Genomic DNA, 19,184 nt, shown 5'->3' on the forward strand with positions numbered 1-19,184 from the left:
AATCTTATTCAGTAGGTCACATCCTGGGAAAAAAAGGATTGAATCTAGAACATATCCCTTGTGATTAACGAAGGGATGATTTCAACTTCAACACTTGGAACACTTGTTTTCATAGCTTCTATGTGAGCAGCAGTTCTGTATCAAAAAAAAATATGACGGGGAAATACAAGTTCTGTAATATTGTATCAACTGAGAGATATGCATTTCAGATGCAGGCGCTACTTGGATTTTGCTACATAGAAATGGAAGGGTCACAATTGGGAAGCTGAAATAATACCTATTGTCGTAAAGATTTGATTTCAACCGACCCTCATTGTCAATTCCTAGATGTTAGAAACGATATGAGGCAGAAGGGCTGTTGTATTCTTCGTCTCAAGTTCGATTGGATAGATGTAACAAAAGTAGCAAAATTTTGAATTATTTAGTTAGCAAATCGTTCATATAGAGGAAAATAAACTTAAAGGGTACTACATATTTCTATTCATTCTTTGTTACAAGTACCTGTATGAAAACAGCCTCATATGAAAAAATAACAAGAAGAGGAGCATATTTTATTCCCATGGGAAAACTGATTGTCGAAAACCACGTCCTCCAAACGTAACACGTATTTTGTGAATAAAAAAAATCAAGCATCTTGATAAAATCAGTTTCAGAGAATTTTTGTTTAAATCGGAGAGATTTTTTACAAAGTACGGTATACCGGTATCTCTCTCTCATATCAGACAAGATACTTGTTTATAAGTCAGGAGCCTGTAATTCAGTGGTTGTTGTGTGTTACATATTTGTTTTCGTTCATTTTTTTTTTGTATATAAATAAGGCCGTTAGTTTTTTCGTTTGAATTGTTTTACATTGTCATATTAAAATATATTTTAAAGCTGACTATGCGGTATGGGCTTTGCTCATTGTTGGAGGCCGTACGGTGACATATAGTTGTTAATGTCTAAGTCATTTTGGTCTCTTGTGGAGAGTTGTCTCATTGGCAATCATACCACATCTTCTTTTTTATATTTGAGACATTGTCCTCACTCTTTTTGGTGTACATATGATAGAACACATAGAATATATTTAATTTGATAGTTAAAAGTTTAAGTGTTGATATGAGTATCAGTAACAAAAGTTTTTTACATATAAAAAATTGATATTTAATTATTATTCTTCCATTTTTTATTAAATTTGCTATTTTGCCGGTGCCGATCAAATAGCCACTGCCTTGTTTTACACATTGGCCATTCTTTTTTTCAAAGAAAACAGGACCAACTCTTTCAAATTGGTTTTTAGTTTGGAATTGGGAATACTAGTGTAAAGTGTAGAAAAGTCAAATGTTTTAATAATTTTGCGAGATGAAAAGAGTCTTAGATTGTATGTCTTCTCATAAAGGGTAACAGTAATCAACCCCCGTCCCAATGTCAAAAAATCGATTGAGCTAAAACAAACCCGGGTTACAAACCAAAACTGAAAAAACATATCAACCATACGAAAAAAGGAACAGTACAACAGAACCACAGAACTGCAACAAAAAACAAACGCCAAAACAGATAGAAACGTACTGTTTGATAACAACTGCCACATTCCTCACCCGACATAGAACACCTGAAGAATACATTGGTTGGACGAAACCGGCTTCATTACCAGCCCAACTCCCGCCCTTATGGCAATGTTAAAAACATCTCGCGACAGGAACACAGCACAAACAAACTGAAGAACTGTAAGGATAGAGAAACACATACATGAATAATATAATAGAACATGTTAACCGACACCTTCCACGAACCCACGACTGCACATCCGGACACCACAAACTAAGTATAAACTGAGCTTCACATGAATTGACCAACTCCACAAAAAGTGACGTATTTTATGCAATGCCCACACCACCACAGGCAAATCTCTAAAAATAAATAGACCCGTCAAAATTAACTTGCGTTACTGTAATACGTATTTCGATCTATCATAAGATAGATAAACAGAAAGATAGTTCCCTTCTGTGCCCTGTAAACTACGAAGTTTTGAAACTGCAAAAGTATCAAAACAGCAAAGACAATGAATAAATTGTATTAATAGAGATTGACCATTTAGTACATATACCAAGGGTAAACTTCGTACAAAGCATTATTATTTATAGTTTAATTGCATTTAGTAGAAAAGAGAATTTGGTGAAAATAAAACAAAGATTTTTGTAGAAAATCCACAGACTTTAATATAGTTTTTTGTTATAAAATTTGACGCATAGATTACTCACACGTTTTTAACACACATATATATATATAGTCTGTTGTGCGACATCCTTTTGTAAAACCACTTCTAATAATATCTCTAGTTATTTTTTTTATTTTTTTTTTGTCAACCTATGGTGGCTGGGGTTCGTGTTGCGTAGTCCTTAGTTCTCTATGTTGTGTCTTGTTTACTATTATTTATTTGTTTGTCTTTTTACTTTTTAGCCATGGCGTTGACAGTTTATTTTCAATCTATGAGTTTGACTGCCCCTCTGGTATCTTTCGCTCCTCTTTTATCTGCAATGGTTATGCCCCTGTAGTTTGCTGGATCATGCTTAGAGCCAGACTTGTATAGGGGATGATAAAGAATCATAAAGCCTTGGCCCCATAATGTGAGGGTAAATACTACTTGAAAATACTAAATTAAAGAGTTTTTGTATTAGAGGGATACAATCGGTTTGGCTATATTTTATAATACATTCGAGATCATGCTAATATAAAAAGAAAAGAAGATGTGGTATGATTGGCAATGAGACAACTCTCTACAAGAGACCAAATGGACACAGAAATTAACAACTATAAGTCACCGTTCGGCCTTCAACAATGAGCAAAGCCCATACCGCATAGTCAGCTATAAAAGGCTCCGAAATGACAATGTAAAACAATTCAAACGAGAAAACTAACGGTCTTATTAATATATAAAACAAATGAACGAAAAACAAATATGTAACACATAAACAAACGACAACCACTGAATTACAGGCTCCTGAATTGGGACAGGTGCATGCATACATAATGTGGCGGGGTTAAACATGTAAGCGGGATCCCAACCCTCGCCTAACCTGGGATAGTGGTATAACAGTACAACATAAGAACGAACTATAAAAATCAGTTGAAAAAGGCTTAACTCATTAGATGGACAAAAATACAAGTGGACGTAGCCGGGTACTTGTGAATCAACTTGATTTAGAATTCTTTTAAAATACCTTATATTATGATTCACATTTGAATGCTATAGGTATTGGAATCAGCAGCGGATCCATGTTTTTAAAATTAAAACTAAAAAACACATTCTGAAAAAAAAACAAAATAGGAGGTGCATTATGACAGCATATCTTAAAGAATCTGAGAAAGTTTCATAAAATTATGATAAGTGGTTTAGGAGGAGTTGCGGATGCAACATGGGTACCCCCTATTTTAAGGCAATGGCAGAGTCCATGTTTTTTGCAATAGAAACCCAAAAAATGATTTTGAACAAAAACAAAATAAGATATGCAAAATGGCATTACATGATTAATAATCTGAGAGAGTTTCATTTCGTTCGGATAAGTGATAAAGGAGGCGATTCGGATATAAAGTTACAACACTGTTTGTGAAACTGTTGCATTAAAGAAAAATTTATTTTAATAGATAAAAGCAACAGTTGTATAATGCTGTTCGAAATTCAAAAATTGATTTAGGAAAACACAATTCCGGGTTACAAACTAAAACTGAGGGAAACTGACACATCAGATATAAGAGCAGAACAACGACACAACATAAAACGAACTGTAATATAACAATGGCAATTTTCCTGACTTGGTACAGGACATTTTAAGAAAAAAATGGTGGTTTGAGCCTGGTTTTGTGGCTATCCAAACCTCTCGCTTTCATGGCAGTGTTTAATATAACATTAAAATGAGAACATTACATGATAGGACTACAATACAACTAAATGGGAGAACATGCAGGACAGAGAAACACACAAATAACAGCGATCAAAAAGTACCCGGAAATATGTGTTTAATTATAGCCAATTGTGTAAAGATGTTAATAATGTATCAATGAAAATACACCTGTAGTAATTCCGAGTACATGTATGGACCAATTTCTCATGTTATAACAGGAGATCTTAACATCGTTAAAGACCGAGAGTTAAAACCATTCCTCAGTAAAGGACCTAAATATCATCCTCCGTCAATTACTAATTGGAATGAGTGTCTTAATATCATCCACGACTCACTCCGTACTGGATAAAACGGGAAAGAGCTGACAAAAAATCTTTGGACTCTTTTTTTTAATTCAGTAATGAACATTATTATAGTTGATATACGTATTCAACTTCTAAAGAACATTTTACTCTTAACAACGACCACAATAAACCTATTTCTCGTATCAAACATAAGCTAAAAGAACTAGCTAAGGAATTTGTTTTTGTCCCGGCCGATAAAGCTTAGCAAGATATTATTATTGTTTGATGTAAATTTTACATTGAGGTTCCGAAAAAAGAAATCACCAATTCACTAACACTCCATTTTCAGAAAACGACATCTGTAATAAACATAAACTTTTAGCTACCTCTTTACAAGCAGAACCAAATACAATGAAAATCCCAACTATGTATTGGCTTCCGAAGCTACACAGAACACCTTACAAATATAGATTTATTTCGTCTTCAAGCCATTTTCCACTACTAAATTGTCTTTTCTTCTTACAAGTACACTTGGTACAATCAAAAACCTGATAATAAATTGTTCATATAAGGCCTTTGAAAATAGTGGAATGAATTACCTTTGGAGTGTCAAAAACTCGTTGGAAGTATTTGATAGCATTGATTGCTTATTTTTGTGATTTTGAATCTGTTCAAAGTTTTGATTTTTCTACCCTGTATACCACATTGCCTCACATTCTTATTGAGAAAAAACTAACACACCTAATTAAATGGGCATTTAAAAAGTCAGAATGTGAATATATATATATATATATATATGTTCAAACTCTTTTAGGTCATTTTTTAGTAGCAACAAACAAAAGAACTATGTCAATTGGACATGCTTTGATACTGTATCTGCCCTTGAATTTTTACTAGATAACAATTTTGTTCGCTTTGGAGATTCCGTATATCGTCAGGTTATCGGAATTCCAATAGGAACTAACTGTGCACCACTTATTGCAGACCTGTTTTTGTATTGCTATAAGTTACAATTTATGACAAAAATCAGCAAAGACCCATCGAAACAACATCTGATTTTATGGAATTAACACCTAGCAAATGAAGCAGAAAGTGCAGCTTCAAATCTGAGAATGGAACAGATCTCAAGTAACTAAAAACTAAGTGGTAAAAAAGCTAAGATAGATACTTGTATGCCAATTAAAGACAAAAACAACAATATGCTAACGACAGAACGAGATCAATATTTCAGATGAAAGGAACATTTTCAAGAGGATCCTAACCGAAAGATCCAGATAGACCTATAAATAGACACAGATCCACCTTAAAAAAAAAAGAAATACAGAAAGTCATTAAAAACACAACGGCATGGTGCCACATGTGGAGTAGGATCTACTTACCCTTCCGGAGCACATAGTTTTGGGTGGGGTTCTAGTTGCTTATTCTTTAATTTCTATGTTGTGTCATGTGTACTATTGTTTGTCTGTTTGTCTTTTTAATTTTTAGCGATGGCGTTGTCAGTTTATTTTCGATTTATGAGTTTGACTGTCCCTCTGGTATCTTTCGTCCCTCTTTTACACCCAGTATTTCCGAAAATATGAGAACAAGCTGATATTCCTATCAGTTGGTCTGAAGGCAACATCATAACAAAATCAGAAGACTTACGTTAACTAATTGTAAACAACTGGAGATGAATCACCTTACTATCCATTCTAAGTAAGGTCTTTTGCATAATTTTTTATATCAAGAATTATAAAGGCTGTGGACAAGAAACTACGACAAGTACAAGCTGTTTTTAGAAAAGGTAGAGGCTGCATATAGCACATATTGCGAAAATGATTGGACTAAAAATCAATGCCAAACAGACAAAGTTAATGTATCTCAACACAGAGAGACATCCTGTCATATTTGAAGAAGGGAGACAGCTGGAAATAGTAGATTAATTTAATTATCTATAAAAAAAGAAGATATGGTATGATAGCCAATGAGACTACGCTCCACAAGAGACCAAAATGACACAGAAATTAACAACTATAGGTCACCGTACGGCCTTCAACAATGATCAAAGCCTATACCGCATAGTCAGCTATAAAAGGCTCCGAAATGACAATGTAAAACAATTCAAACGAGAAAACTAACGGCCTCATTTATATAAAAAAATGAACGAAAAACGAATATATGTAACACATAAACGAACGACAACCACTGAATTACTAGGCAGTTGTATAACAACAGAAGATGGTGCTGAAAGAGATATAAAGATCAGAATAGGAAAAGCTAGATCCGCATTCATTAGATTAGGCAACATCTAGAAAACAACAGCCTTTTCAAAGACCAAGCTCAGACTCTATATCAGTTGTGTACTATCTGTACTTCTGTATGGCTCAGAGTGCTGGAGAATGACTGAGAAAGATATCAACAGTCTCTTAGATAGCTTCCATAACAAATATCTGAGGAAGATAATGAAAATATACCGGCTAAACAAAATCTACAACAAAGACCTACATGAGATGACCAGCACCAATTAAGGACATGCATGGTGTCTTTGCTGATACATAAAAGATGGAGGTGGCTTGGTCATGATTTACGCAAACCGTCTGAAGACCTGACCAAGGTAGGCTAAGCCCTTAGATAGACACCAGAGGGAAAAAAAAGGAACCCCTAAATCAACATGGAGACGCACCATAGAAAATGAGCTAAAGGAAAGTGGATATACCTGGGACACAGTGGAAAGAAAAGCAAACAACCGAGAAGAGTGGAGGAAACTTGTCCTTGTCCTATGTGCCATAAGGCATAGCAAGGAATAAATAAGTAAGTATTACAAGCAAGACACAGGGTTCTTCGGAACCCTGGCACTGTTTTGTTTCAATATTTGTAAAAAAACAACAGTTGTTATAGCAAGCAAGGAACCCCACACTTTTTTAAATATTTAGTTGGTCTATCCATAGTCATGTTTTTTTTCTTCATTCAATCAATTTATGAGATTTGAGCATCGTTGAACTTAAATCATACATTATATAATTTGTGGTATATTTTCAATGATGGTTTACATAAGGTGTTATTTTAAGGTCAACCATAGTTCATTTGTGTTACTATTGTCATAAATTGTTTCGATAGTTATTTTCTAGTACAACGTAGTTAAATGTCTTTATTTTGTTTTTCCCAACTTATGTCATGGATTTGTTGAACACTTCCTTTTTTGTCTAAAATTGAGAATGGAAACAAAGTGTTTTTCTAAGGAGTTGCCAGGTTATATTTTCAATTTGGATTTGGTATAATTCGTTATTTGGCTCCTGTAATAAAGAGATTAAATCTGTTCTATCAATTACACAAACTTTTTAATCGGCGTCTTTGTCAACATACTATCAACTACAAAAACCTTTAAGTTGACACCACTGTCAAATATGCTATCAACTACAATACAGTTTTTGTTGTCTTCTTTTATATTAGATATGTTTGTATGTTTGTTTGAATTCTCAAATCAGATCTGATGTATGTTTACACAAATTTGGCTGCTGGATTCCAATTATTGTTACATTTACGTCTGTTTGTGTTCGTCGCCAAATTTTGTCAATTATATTGCGGTACTATAAACGACTGTTTTACAAGTTGGTCAGCTAGCAATAAAAACCAGGTTTTAAACACCAATTTCTCAGTCGGAAAATGTCTCAGTGTACCAAGACAGGAATAATATGATATGATAGTTGTTTCACTCGTTCCGGCGATTGAAAGACGGTTTGATTTTGTCACGGACAGTTTTATAGACTTCGCTTATTGAAATTTACTTGGAGTTAAACAGTTTGGTATTGCTGTTATATTTTTTCTCCTCCAACAATTTAAGTTTTTTTTTACTGAACTGGTTGTTGGTTTATGTCTGTCACAGCATATTTGTTTTTCATAAACTGCGAGCTTGGTCACAAAAAGTTTTTTTTATTTATTGTGTTGTTAGGTCACAAGTTTTGACGAAAAATGCATATCACATTTTAATCAGTATCAGTGTTTTATATCTGATTAAAAGATAATACTAAAGGAAAGAAGTGGTTGGCATATGCATCATTGAACCTTTGAATAAAATATACAAAGGCGTTGAATGTATGCTTTTCCATTATAAGGATGATCATATGTTCTTGTAAGTATATAAGTATGTTATGCTACAGGTTTTAATTTGTTCCATGCATGGTTTGTCATATATAAAATATTTAAACCTATTATTAAAATAGTTATGTGTAATAATTCAGTAATTTACATGCGATAAACATTTAAGAAATAATACAAAAGCACATGGAAAATGAGACGTCTGTTAATATTAATACGAATATTCGTTTGGATAAACATGAAGACAAAACATATAGGACTTAAATAAACGTGATGTAGCCTTAAAAATTTGGCAATTTATTAATTTGGATTATACATTTACAACAGCACAATATTCGAAAAACTGGTATGTCACTAAAGATTATTGAAAAGCACATGCACCTGTCCTTGATTTCTCTCTCTCGTATAATATTAACAAGTAATATACAAATCCTTGTTTTTGGTATTTTATTTTCAGACATGTTATGTCCGGAAACTATTCCGCTTTCGTTTTGCTATTTTACACTAAATTCAAGCAAATCAACTCAAGAACAAGAACAGAAAGATGCTGAAAACCTTTGCTCATTTTACGCTGAGGAGAAAACCACAAGGTCTTTTGAATATAAGTCTAATGTTCCCTTTCGATATGTCAAATTAACCTTATGAACTGACATGAAAAAAAAAACTCCAAAAAACTACAAGTATATAAATCTCAAAGTCTGGTAGTGCTTGGAGGATCAAACATACTATATAATTTTCTAATCCATTTGATATGCGTGCCCCTCTTAGTTTGAAGTATAACTTAAAAAATGATTAAAACGTTCTCATATTGACATTTATAAATTTCTGTAAAGTTTTGTGATGTTAGCTACACATAAAGAATATATTTTATTTTTTCTTTGAACCAAAATTTTATAAAAAAAAAATTAAACAACTAAAAATTAAAATTAAACACTGTTTATGACCATGTACTGATGATGTACTTGTGATTGGTCCATGGCCATATAGTTGTGATTGATCCAAAGGTAAAATGAAGAAACTGCCAAGATTTATTTTTAATGGTCAGACCGATTGGAATTAAAGTTGCCACTAGAAGATTTACACAATCACTGTGTATTAGCCAAACTTCTAAACAGTTTTCTGTAAAAAACAAAAAAAATATTTTCTTGGAGACATAATTAAATAAAATGGCTTGAACACATATGTCACATATATGTTCATTTTTTGGAGGAATCCTATGAGATAATTTAGGATAAATACAAACAAAATCCTATTCAGATTGATAGTTATATTGAATTAACAAAACTTGTTCAATTGATCATCATTAATTGATTAGGATGTTGAAAGGGCAGTAGAAATAAACATGGCAAATCCATTTCACTCTGCATACTAACATGTTTATTTATTTACCTGAAACTTATTTAAATTCAAAGGTGAATATTTACTTAAACATTGACTTTATTGATGTTAATAATGCCATTATTGACATAACAACAGCTGTCTGTCAGACATATTTGATTTGAGTGCAGTCAGCTGTAAGTTAAACATTGATGCACAATTTCACAAACACAATACTCTGCAGACAGAACTTAGTGTAAATACTGCGACCTACCGCTAGCATGAAAATTGATCTTGATCACAGCGGATTGATTAAAGTTATAGGTGCTTGTACCCTTAGATAACACACATTATTAATAAGTATATACTAAAACTGCTCAAATTGTAAGCAGTGTCTCGTAACCTTTAGATAAAGTTGACAAGATTTGTACTTGTTTAATTCAAATTATTTAAGTTTTTGTAGTTTCTGGTTGAAAATGATTATACTGATCAAAATTGGTTGGAGTTCATCTTAAGCTATTACACTTGAATGGAATTACTTACTCGTTAGAAAATAATAAAATTAAACAATTCATCATTTATCACCACTTTGGATGTCGTTCATTAATCATGTCTAGTTATCTTTTAAATCTCATGGAAAGTATGGCCTATTATTGCTTTGACATTATATACAAAATAAATACCAATTCTTTTGATTTGGTGCAAAGATATATTTGAATTTTACATATTGATTGGGTCGCTCTTCTTGACATTGTCATACCCAACATCCCCTGTTTTGACCTTTTATTCTTTAGGAAAATAAACTATCCGCGAATTATGAATTTGGTACAATGAATGACTAGAATTCCTATTCAAACTTACCGAACAAAATAACAACACCCAAAGGAGTGAATATATTTTTGAATATTTTATGATTTATAAACCTTTTTATTGATATGTCCTCCTGCAAACCAACTTTTTGTGGGTGTACAAAGGAATCCCTATTTTTTTGGCCGTCTGTGTTTCTATTCATGTGCCTTGTCACTTCTACACCTCCTTAATTGTGTGACTGAAATGGATGAAACTTTCCATAGTTTAAGAATTCTCTACCTGAGAATGTCCATACAATCAGATTGGACGATAAACTTCCCTAAATAGTCGACTAAAATTTACAAAAAGGAAAAACCTAGCACATCTGCCAGCTATATACAAATCAAAAGTGGAAGGCTATTTAATTTTGTAAAAAAATGCTTGGTGCTTGGTACATGTATGTTTTTAGTCAACAAGGGTATATAAAAGTCGATTAACTTGCAATAATTTTTTTTTGTGTACTTTTGCTGTTTGTCCTGGATTTAGTTCCAGTAACCTTAAACTGTCAGTGAATCTAAATTTTTCATGTAAATGGCAATTTCCCATAATTCTGGAGGTATTGTCTTGTCACAAATAAGAGAGATGAAATAGTTTGATAAGCAACTAATGACATGATGAGTTTGGATCTTTGTCCTTTAAGACAACTTAATTAAACGCTCAATTGATCCTGAAAACTAGTATCAAAATTGTCTGTGTTTAACAATAGATGCTCTGATAACCTCATTAAAATACATGATCCATGTAATTCTCTTATTTTTATGATTGAAATATTTGGAATTTTTCCAGACCTTGTCATGAAATTATATAGTATCATAAATAATTGTCTTACTGTAAATTCAGAAATTATTGCAAGGTTTTTATTATTGTGAAGAATATGACAGGGTTACATGTATTATCACAATAATTCAAACTCTCATTTTGAAATTTTTATATGAATTAAACAGTATTTTTCTCAATATCACAAAAATTTAAATCACATTTTTAGATCATAGATGACAAAACCATATTGGCAATGAGGATTGAAAAATAAAAAGATGTAATTGTACTAATTTTGTCTTTGATATTTTATGTTTGTCATAGGTTCTATCTGATCTACAACATTTTTGGCATGTTGGATCTGCATAATTGCTTTGATGTGGATTAACAGAAAGAATTGGACTGTGCTAATATAAATGGCTTATAATTTAAATTTTAGAACAACCTGTCCTCTCTAAATAAAACATGAAGGTTAACAGACATTAAAATAAAAAAAATAATTTTTATGGCTATTATGGTGTGTGATATTTACATACATACTTTTTTATTAATAAATATTTTATTGTAATGGGAGAATTTCTATTTTTTTGCAAGGCAAAAAACAAGTGCCACATTTAACCAAAAAGAAATCTTGAGGTCAACACATAGATTTAAAAATTGACAGGAGTCTATGCAATAGGTCAAACCCTGAATATTTAACAGTAAAGAAATTGTGATTAATGCCCAATTCTCAAAATTACAAAACATAACGTCCATTTTCACTAAACAAATGCAAATTATTTAGGACCACCCGAATCCCGCCTCTGGGTGTGCAATTTTCTCCCTGTGTTGAAGACCTATTGGTGGCTTTTGGGTGTTTTCTTCAGTGACTAAATAAAACATGAAGGTAAACAGACATTAAATTAAAACAATAATTTTTATGGAGTTTGTGGGGTGTGATATCTACATACATACTTTTTATTAGCTCACCTGGCCCAAAATTTTCAGATGAATCAGACAACCGGTTGTTGGGTTGCTGCCCCCCAATTGGTAATTTTTAAAGAAATTTTGTGGTCTTAAATACTATTATAGATGGAGATAAACTGTAAACAGCAATAATGTTCAGCAAAGTAAGATCTAATTATAAGTCAACATGACCACAATGGTCAGTTGACCCCTTAAGGAGTTATTGCCCTTTATAGTCAATTTTTATCAATTTTCATTAATTTGATAAATTTTTGTAAGTTTTTACAAATATTTTCCTGTGTATCCAAATGGCCAAGTCTATATAGATAGAGAAAATTGTAAGTAGCAAGAATGTTCAGTGAAAGTAAGATCTACAAACACATCACCATCACCAAAACACAATTTTGTCATGAATCCATCTGTGTCCTTTGTTTAATATGCACATAGACCAAGATGACCGACACAGGCTCTTTAGAGCCTCTAGTCAATAAATGTATATTTTGATGGTAAAATTTCAGTTTTTTTGCAAGACAAAAACCAAGCGACATATAATCAAACAGACATCTTGAGGTCAACATATAGATGTAAAAATCAATAAGTGTCTATGCTACAGATCAAGCCCTAAATATCTTACAGTACAGAAATTTTGAACAGAGACTAAATCCTCAAATTACAAAACATGACGTCCATTTTCACTAAACTAATATACATATTTTTAGCATATTGTACTTTAGGGGCCAGCTGAAGCCCACCTCTGGCTGTGGGATTTTCTTGCTGTGTAGAAGATTTATTAGTGGCTTTTTGTTATTTTCTGTTCTTTGGTTAGGTTATTGTCACTTTAATTTGACACATTCCTCATTTCCATTCTCAATTTAATGTAAAATATGACATTATACTGATTGATTAGACTCCTGGCTCTATAGTAAAATGGACATGTTTCTTTGTATACTTCTATATCTTGGTTTTTATGCCCATGTCGTAGTGGAAGGGGCATTAAGTTTTACCCTTGTCCATCTGTACATACATACATCCCAAATTTGGTTTCTGTTCTCATAACTTTAGTTTACTGCAACCAAATGTTATGAAACTTATGTAGCGTCACTTTTACTATTCCAAAGTTATGCCCCTTTACAAATAGTTTGAATTTTGGTGGTGTCACTTCAACTGTTCTAGAGTAATGCCCCTTTACAAATGGAAAAATAGGAATTTAATATCTGTTCTAAAAATATCAATGATGTAATTGTTAAAAGTAATTTTTATTATTGGAGTTATCTTTCTTTGTCCATAATTGTAGTTGAATCAACTACAACCAATGCTTTATATAATTCAATGTTCACTGAAAAATTATAACAATCTTTCTTTCAAGCACTTTCAACTTAATGTTCTTCATTTTTTCCCTTTATAATTTTATATGATAAGCAAGCAGGGGCTTCATCTGTGTCCCATGGACACATTCCCCATTTATAGTTTATTTAAGTTAATTCTCATGTACTTGTAAACTAATAACCACCAGTGGACTTTGAATATTTTATGGACAAAGCAGTGTCTTCTTTAATTGTCAAATAGTCTAGCAAATATTGGGAGGATCTTTGGTACATAGTTGTATGAGTTTTTATAAATTTATTATGTTATGTTTAGTTCTGGTTGACTTTACTGAATATGCACTACTTAAGGTCATGGGAAATAGAAACTTCCTGTCCTTTTATCATCCTCCCTTGTATAAATTTGACTTAAATTTGTCATTTAATATGTAATGAGCAATTATAGATCACAGACTTGATTAGAACTTCATTCATGAAAATGATTGTTGTATGTTGGATTGTTTTAGATTAGAATATCAAGTGTAAATGGATTTCAGGTTTAAAAAAAATAAATTAAAATATTACATATATATGTTGTATGTACGTGATGTAAGTTGAAAGGTATTTACCACAGTTATTTCAATTGCTGTGATTGATAGCTAATTTAGTATGATGTACTTTAATGGAGGCTTTGAAGGCTATATTGTCCTATACAATCACAAGGGTTTACATTGTAGAAGGAGTAACTGTCTTATAGTTTTGAGTTGCTGGGTTGCTGTCTCATTCAAGGTCACATACTCCATGTCTCCTTTATTCATATCTCTCTCTGTTTGATTGAGAGATATATATTTCTCTGTTCTTGCTAGTTAAATTCTAAACACTAACACTCTTGCAAGAAATATTGTAACTCACTCTCAACAGAATGAGAAACCCTCTTTTTAGATATAATAAAAGAAATGAGAGTTATAAGCCAAATTCTAGGGGCATACATAGCATACAGTTGGTTTCATATCTATTTACTTAAATTTTATAACTTATTTGCACTAGGATTGATAAATTCTTCTAAACTTGTTTGTTACACAAGTTTTATTAAGCCACATCAGCAATTCATACATTTTTTTATGGGGAAACCATCAGTATCAAGCTTATTGGGATTTTTTAAAAATTATTTATGATAAGAAATATTCATGAGTCAAGTTTTTAGCAACTGTTTACCGGTATAATTGAAAAAAAAAAAAGATGCAAGCTTCAGTATCAAGCTTATTTGGAAATTTTTTATTATTTATGATTAGAAATATGTGTTCAAGTTTTTAGCAATTGTATATAATTGAGAAAAAAAAATCAAGATTAAAAAACAGTAATAGACAAAGTTGTGTCATATTTGTTTAGCTTAATGTAACATATTTCTCATATCAGATGTTTATTTTATATATAAATATAGATCTACATCAAATATTTATCATTTGAATGGACAATATTGTCTTTAATGGTTTTTAAGCATGCTGAGTACAAATGAAAATAAACGATGAGGTTGTGTAAAAATATTTCTTGACCACTCTATTCAACAATGTATTATAGATTTCCATTGTATATATGTAGGAAATTAATTGATTTAAAGTTTTTTGGACGACATCCAATGTTGATTGAACTTCTCTTCTATAAATTATGTGGTCATTTTGGTATCCAATTTCAATCCATAACCATGAACTGATGAACTCTGGTTGGAAATGTATTCTAAACATCCCCTTATACAAGCTAGCACTCCTAGCAAGGTTTTAAATACATGAAATAGTTCTAGATTGTTGCATTTCTTACTTGATATGATATTGCCTTAGATAATAACAGTATGTATGCAAGTAGTATTTTCCCCTTGAGAAATACTGTTCAAGGAAACCTGATACTCCCTAAACCAAAAACAGAATTGTTCAAAAAATATTTTATGTATTCTGGACCATTCTTGTGGAATAATTTGCCAATTCCGTTAAGAAATATTACAAATGTTAATTCTTTCAAATACAAAATAACAGATTATTTATTGAAATCAACGTAGCTGTATAAATAATATTAAAAACTGATTATGTCATCATAAAATTGAGAATGGAAATGGGGAATGTGCCAAAGAGACAACAACCCAACCATAGAGCAGACAACAGCAGAAGGTTACCAACAGGTCTTCAATGCAACGAGAAATTCTTGCACCCGGAGGCGTCCTTCAGCTAAACAAATATATGCTGGTTCAGTGATAATGAACACCATACTTAACTCCAAATTGTAAACAAGAAACAAAAATTAAAATAATACAAGACTAACAAAGGCCAGAGGCTCCTGACTTGGGACAGGCGCAAAAATGCGGTGGGGTTAAACATGTTTGTAAGATGTTTATTTTTTCAACACATTTTATCAAGTTGTATTGAACATTATTATCATACTTGACTTTTTGAGGTTTTGACTGAATTAAAGTATATAACTATGCGTATGCCTTATTTTAGTATTGGTATTGTCATCTGATAAAGTCATGTCGATTATAAGATGCACAGTTTTCTTTGCTTTCAAGATCTTTCTGTTTGAACCCATCGACCTGGAACCTATCAATTATTGATAGTATTAATTATTTGGAAAACAAAAGGGCCTGGAAGGGATTATTTTTTAATCAACAGCATTGTTCAATATTAGTTATAAATAACGTTGACCTCTTTGATTTGCTGTTTTTATACGTCATACCGACTAACAAATTGAAACTGTACCTATAGGCCTTATTTTAAGTCCAGATTTTTAGTATTCATATTGTCATCTTAGAAAGTCATAATGATTAAAATATTACAATAGGGAACAATGTGACAATGATTGAATTTTGTAGTGTCAACCCTGTGATTCTGGGCACACTACGTTTGTGCGCATTTGGGGATTAAAATGTTTTACGTTTGCGCTCAGCTTTTGATTACATTTGCGCGCATTCATTTTACAGGTAAACTCAGGTAAATAAACTCATCATAGATACCAGGACTAAATTTTGTATATACGCCAGACACGCGTTTCGTCTATACAGTGAAATGCAGTGAAGTTTAGCAGTTGATAGTTCATTGATAACATTCTGGCGTATCATAAACAAACAACTTGTAACGTCTCATTTCATTGGCCGAAAGATTCAAATACAAAAACAATGTAGTCAGTGTGCACGTGAATTGACACAGGTGACCGACAATGGAATGTACTATGTTACTACGAACGTAAAAACAAGGATTTGTTTAATTTACAAACCTTTGGTCAAAAGAATTAAATAAATCTTTTGTTAACTTCAAATAGTGGGGTCAAAATATTATACTGATATTTTGTATTCAGTAATATTCTAAGTTCTTTATGCATGCAGCAACTCAATTATCGTGTACCGCATAATGAGAAATATAAGGATAAAATAAAATGCATGTGCCGCTTTTATACAAATGAATATATGAACCACTTTTAATTTCTTTCATACTGACGATAGGTTATAATCCCAACAATGCCGTAGTCGCTTATAATAAGTATCTCATAATACTGATCCATTACAATAATTAATGATGGGTTGCACTGACATTCCTCTTTTATTATTTTCATGCTATAAAACATACACACAGTAGCTAAGCGTACCATAAACGGAGGAAATTGTCCCCCAAAATAGAAACAAAATAACTTTAATCGTATCATTTGTGCACCTGAATGAATTCAGTGAAGACATGTTGTTGTAATAAATTGAAAAGTTACATCGGCGAAGATTATTCAGTTCTTTTGCATGTGTTGAACAAAATAATAAATTTATACTTGTGAGAAATGTCGTAGTTTACAAGGAACAATTCTCGTTTGAATTATTTTACATTGTCATTTCGGGGCCTTTTATGGCTGACTTTGCGGTATAGGCTTTGCTCATTATTGAAAGCCGTACGGTGATCTATTATAGTTGTTAATTTCTGTGTTATTTTGTTCTCTTGTGGCGAGTTGTCTCATTGGCAATCATACCACATCTTCTTTTATATATGTATTTATAGTATACAAGGTATTATCCCGCAGTTAAGATTTGTCCACTTTTTAAGAACACATCTGTAAAAAACGGACGCCCATCGGACAGAAGGGCAATCATACCACATCTTCTTTTTTAAATATAAATGTACTGTTTTCGATTTTAAATGGATGAACATTTATTTTATAATTTTGTCCTGTAAGATAGAGCTGCATAACATTGTTGAACTATTCGCTAAAGTACATGTAGTATGTATTCGTATTTAAAATGAAATACAAAACGAAACATGTATGATAAACTGATAAACAAAATATCAAGAAATTAAGAATGACTAAATGCATGTACAAGAAGAAACTCACCTTTTTATCAAAACATTTTATGAATAAACACTTTTTTTTAAAAACTGATTGTTTCTATTTACATGTACATATTTACAATTATTATATACAATTTACGTTCGTTTTTCAACCGAGAATAGCAAAACCTCATGAAGTATATCGTTGGAGTTTATAAACTACATTTAATTCCCCTGTGCCATGGTTTGCCATCTGCGTTTTTTTTTAACAAAGCATGGTTGGTTATATATTATGAATTTACTTACAATTTCGGAATTTTTTTTCTCAAGTAAACGGAATCAGAAAAAAAATCACTATCCTGTGTCGAAACCTAAAACTTGTCAAAGAATATGAAAAGTGTTTGTAGAAAAGTACGGTTTCATTTTTCAAGTACAACGCTAATTCATTGAGTGAAAGAAAAGGCAGGATGAGCAACTTGTGTGTGGGGCGGGGGGGGGGGGGGGGGGGGAGGGGGGAGTCAATGAAAAAAATATGGGGATTGAGTTTTTTTTAGTTTTTCATTGAACTTTTGATGTCGTCCCTTGATCCAGAGGGCAAATTTCAATTAAATATTTCGATGTGAAAACTGTTAAGATTTTAAAGTTTAAAATTTTACTATCAATTGCAGAAAATTATAAAACCAATGAATTTCACATGCACATTTATAAAAGCTAAAATTGTGATTGCTTAATCAAGAACACAATCATGTACGCAAATACGACGATGGAAGCTTTAAACGACCTTGACCAGCTACGTGAATATTGATCAGTCCATTCAACGTTATAGTACGTGTGTTCTATTTTCGCAGGTGTGAGGTCGAAGGTTTGAATTGACCAATGAAAACGATCGTTCCTTAAAGAGTTAATCTAATAAAGTTTGTTTGACTGATTACGTCGCAATACCTTTCGCTAAGCTTTACCGCATATGAGTATAAAAGACCCATCAGTGACGCTCGAATCCAAAAAAGTTAAAAAGGCCAAATAAAGTACGAAGTTGAAGAGCATAAAATATAAATAAAAATTGAATTAAATCATAATTGAGGAATCATTTTAACAGCATAGAGCATGGTATTGTTATACTGTCATGCAATTCCAATCTTGATGCATTATGCACAAAAGCTTCAGAAATTTTAATTGATGGAACTTTCAGTTACTGTCCAAAAGATTTTGAAAAACTTTACACGTTTCATTGATTAAAATTGGGACATTATGTACCACTAGTATTTGCTCTCTTACCATCCAAATCAGAGGAAATTTACACTGTTTTTCTCAACATGATATCTTCGTTGTGTGTTGTTTAAACCAAGAATCGTACATATTGACTTTGAAATCGCAATACACAATGCATTTAGATCTGTATTTCCAGAATAGAACGCTGCCGTTTTCATTTAGGCCAAAGTTGGTTGCACAAAATTCAGAAACTATAGGGCTAAGTGTTAAGTATAAAAA

General features: G+C 32.1%; 1 protein-coding gene across 4 annotated transcripts in view; it reads left to right on the forward strand.

Moving 5' to 3' along the window:
• The first annotated feature begins 8,368 nt into the window (after positions 1-8,368).
• Positions 8,369-19,184, forward strand: part of LOC139512495 (thrombospondin type-1 domain-containing protein 7B-like) — a 187,851-nt gene continuing 177,035 nt past the window's right edge. For 2 of the 4 annotated variants that reach the window (XM_071300142.1, XM_071300144.1), the window contains exon 1: positions 8,455-8,585. The gene's annotated coding sequence lies outside the window, so the exon portion shown is untranslated. Of the gene's footprint in view, positions 8,586-8,736; positions 8,830-19,184 lie in introns of those variants that run through there. The other 2 variants (XM_071300138.1, XM_071300141.1) reach the window with 2 other exon arrangements.

The sequence above is a fragment of the Mytilus edulis genome, chromosome 2 (genome assembly GCF_963676685.1).
Source record: "Mytilus edulis chromosome 2, xbMytEdul2.2, whole genome shotgun sequence".
Lineage (NCBI taxonomy): Eukaryota > Metazoa > Mollusca > Bivalvia > Mytilida > Mytilidae > Mytilus > Mytilus edulis.